The following is a 4,348-nucleotide window of genomic DNA, read 5'->3' as shown; positions in this document are numbered from 1 at the left end:
GTATATACCACACTCCCAACCCTCAAATAATGAGGCATAAATTTTCAAATGTGCTAGTATTTTAAAATTACCATCAAAGGCCATCAAAGGCAGATAACTGAGGTTTAGAGGTGTAACCAACCAGTTCATAATAACAGCAGGATATAAATCCTAACCACAATACTCATATGAAAACAATGCAATTAGTTTTAATTATTTATTCAAATAGATCCATCTACAAAGCTAATCAGTATTAAATAACCTGAGATTATGATTCAAAGTTATTTTATGTTTGCCTATTTTCCTATCCATTCACTGTTTAATTCTCATTTGGGGAGTCCCATCAGACACTCGTAGTAGTTCCTTTTAACATTTCTTGGTGAGTATGTACATTAAAATGGCATAAAAATTCATTTGAGTTAATATGGTAAGTATAATAATTTGCTTTGAATATCCATTAAATATATTGCAAAGCAATCAGAAAGCAAAAACAAAACAAAAAAATTATCTTGAAAAAACTGAAGAAGCTAAAAACTTAATATACATTTTCTAAACATTTCTGCCAAAGATTAAAAATTTGGGGACACTAACTTCTACCCAGTTTCTAATTCTAGAGCAAAGATGGTGGTGAAGAGCTTAAGTTCTCTAGTTCAGTTATTTTCAAAAGATAACATGCCCTGATCAACTTCAAAAGGAGGGCAAGATGTAAGAGAATGCAAGGACAACATTAGTTAAAACTTGTGACATATGGAAAATTTGGAATTCATCATAAAATTGCCAAGTAGCTGGAAGCTTCTGTGTAATTTACTGATCACAGAGAAAGGCAGCATTTGAGGAAGGAGGGGAGAGCTAACTCTGAAAAAGATATTAGTTAACCTTAGTAACTAAAGGTCATAGAACCTATCTTGATCTCCCCTAATGATAATAAAACTGACTTTAAAATAATGTCAATGTAAGTCATTTTTAGGCTAGGGACATCCCCAAACTTCCTCATTATCATTAAATGCAAGCTTTTTTATTTTTAGTGCCACTACAAATACTGTGATCCTTTGACAATATACATTTTTAAATAAATTTATTTATTTAAATTAGTTTCAAGTATAGTGTACATTGGTTAGACATCTATAATGTTCATAAAATGATCCCCGCAATTGCTCCCTCCCTCCCCTGGCCTTCCACTTAGCCATCATATTAATGCTAACTGCATTCCTTCTGCCATGCCCCCTGTGCCCAACTATCAACTACTAATTTGTACTTCTTTAACCTTTCACCTCATTCTCCCAGCCTCCCAACTCCGCTCTGTCTGTCACCAAATTGTTCCCTATATTTGTGAGTCCGTTTTTGATTAGTTTTTTCTTTTTGTTCCTTAGATACCACATATAAGTAGAATCATATGGTATCTATCATTGTCTGTCTTATTTCACTCAGCATAATAACCTCTAAGTCCATCCATGTCGTTACAAATGGTAGGATTTTATTTCTTTTTAATGCCTGAGTAATATTCCATTGTATATATGAACAATAATTTCTTTATCCAATCATCTGTTGATAGGCATTTAGGTTGCTTCCCTATAGTAAATTGTGCTGCCATGAACAAAGGGGCGCATAGATCTTTACAAATTATTGTTTTGGTTTTCTTTGGATAAATACCCAGAAGTGCAATTGCTGGATCAAAAGGTAGATCATTTTTAATTTTTTGAGGAACCTCCATACTGTTTTCCATAGCGGCTGTACCAATTTGCAATCCCACCAACAATGTATGAGGGTTCCCTTTTCTCTGCATCCTCACCAACACTTGTCATTTTTTGATTTATTGATGATAGCCATTCTGACAGGTGTGAGGTGATATCTCATTGTGGTTTTAATTTGCATTTCTTTAATGATTAGCGACCTTGAGCATCTTTTCATATGTCTGTTAGCCATCTGTATTTCCTCTTTGGAGAAATATCTGTTCAGGTCTTCTGCCCATTTTTTAATTGGATTGTTTGTTTTTTTGTTGTTGAGTTGTATTAGTTCTTTATAAACTTTGGACATTAACCCCTTATCAGATTTATCATTAGTAAATATCTTCTCCCAGTCAATTGTCTTTTTGTTTTGTTGATGGTTTCCTTTGCTGTACAAAAACTATTTAGTTTGATGTAGTTCCATTTGTTTATTTTTTCTTTTGTTTTACTTGCCCAAGGAGATATATCTGAAAAGAAATTCCTGTTAGTAATATCAGAGAGTTCACTGCCTACATTTTCTTCTAAAAGTTTTATGGTTTGGGGTCTTACATTTAAATCTTTAATCCATTTTGAGTCTATTCTTGTATACGGTGTAAGAAGATGGTCCAACTTCTTTTTTTTGCATGTATCTGTCCAATTTTCCCAACATCATTTATTGAAGAGACTGTCTTTACCCCATTGTATGTTCTTACCTCCTTTGTCATTTGTTAAATGAGCTTATAGGCGTGGATTTATTTCTAGGCTCTCTATTCTGTTCCATTTTTCAATATATCTGTTTTTATGCCAGTACCATGCCGTAGTATAATTTGATATCAGGTAGTGTGATACCTTCAACTTTGTTCTTCTTTCTCAAGATTGCCATGCCTATTTGGGGTTTTTTTATGGCTCCATATAAATTTTAGAATTGTTTGTTCTAGCTCTCTGAAAAATGCCATTGGTATTTTGATAAGGATTGCATTGACTATATAGATTGCTTTGGGTAGTAAGGCCATTTTATCAATGTTGATTCTTCCTACCCATGAACAGGGTATATGCTTCCATTTATTTGTATCTTCTACAATTTCTTTTTTCAATGACATAATTTTCTGAAAACAGGTCTTCTACCTTCTTGGTTAATTTGATTCCCAGGTATTTTATAGTCTTTGACACAAATGTAAATGGGTTTTCTTAATTTCTCTTTCTGAAAGTTCATCATTGGTGTATAAAAATGCCATTGACTTTTGAATATTTATTTTGTAACCTGCTACTTTACTGAATTCATTGATCAGTTCTAACAGTTTTTTGGTGGAATCTTTAGGGTTCTTTATAAATAGCATCATGTCATCAGCAAATAATGAGAGTTTTACTTCTTCCTTTCTAATTCGGATGCCTTTTATTTCTCTTTCTTGCCTTATTGCTGTGGCTAAGATTTCCAATACAATGTTGAAGAGGAGTGGTGAAAGTGGGCATCCTTGTCTTGTTCTTAATCTTAAGAAAAATGCTTTTACCCTTTCCCCGATGAGTATGATGCTAGCTGTGGGTTTGTCATATATGGCCTTTATTATGTTGAGGTATATTCCTTCTATTCCCACTTTGCTGAGTTTTTATCATAAATGGATGCTGGATTTTGTTGAACACTTTTTTTCTGCTTTTATTGATATGATCATATGATTTCATCTTTTGATTTGTTAATGTGGCGTATCACATTAATTGATTTGTGAATGTTGAACCAACCTTGCATTCCAGGAATAAATCCAACTTCAACATGGTGTATAATATTTTTAATGTATTGCTGAATTCGCTTTGCTAATATTTTGTTGAAAATTTTTGCATCAATGTTCATAAGAGATATTGGCCTATAGCTTTCTTTACTTGTAACGTCTTTGCCTGGTTTTGGAATCAAGGTAATGGTGGCCTCATAAAAGGAGTTAGGGAGCCTTCCCTCTTCTTGAAGTTTTATTCTTTAAATGTTTGGTAAAATTTGCCTATGAAGCCATCTGGTCCAAGACTTTTGTTTTTTGGGAGGTTTTGATTACTGATTCTATTTCATTGGTGGTAATCGGTTGGTTCAGATTTTCTGTTTCTTCTTGACTCAGTCTTGGGAGAGTGTGTTTCTAGGAATGTGTTCATTTCCAATTTGTTGGCATGTAATTGCTCATAGTATTTCCTCATGATCCATTGTATTTCTGTGGAGTCTGTGGTTATTCCTCCTCTTTCATTTCTGATTTTATTTGAGCCCTCTCTCTTTTTTCCTTGATGAGTCTGGCTAAGGGTCTGTCAATTTTGTTTATCCTTTCAAAGAACCAGCTCTTGGTTTCATTAATCTTTTGTATTGTTTTTCTAGACTCTATTTATTTCCGCTCTGATCTTTATTATTTCCTGTCTTCTATTCACTTTGGGCTTCGTTTGCTGTTCTTTTCCTAGTTCTTTTAATTGTAAGGTTAGATTGAGCTTTTTCTTGTTTCTTGAGGTAGGCCTATATTGCTATGAATTTCCTTCTTAGGATTGCTTTCACTGTGTCCCATAAATTTTGAGTCGTTGTGTTTTCATTTTCATTTGTCTCTAGGTATCTTTTGAATTCTTCCTTGATCTCATTAATAACCCATTCATTGTTTAGTAGCATGTTATTTAGCCTCCATGTGTTTGCGTTATTTTCCAGTTTTTTT

Source organism: Pteropus vampyrus, unplaced genomic scaffold, assembly GCF_000151845.1.
Source record: "Pteropus vampyrus isolate Shadow unplaced genomic scaffold, Pvam_2.0 Scaffold9, whole genome shotgun sequence".
In the NCBI taxonomy this organism is placed as follows: Eukaryota; Metazoa; Chordata; class Mammalia; order Chiroptera; family Pteropodidae; genus Pteropus; species Pteropus vampyrus.
This window is presented reverse-complemented; position numbering follows the sequence as displayed.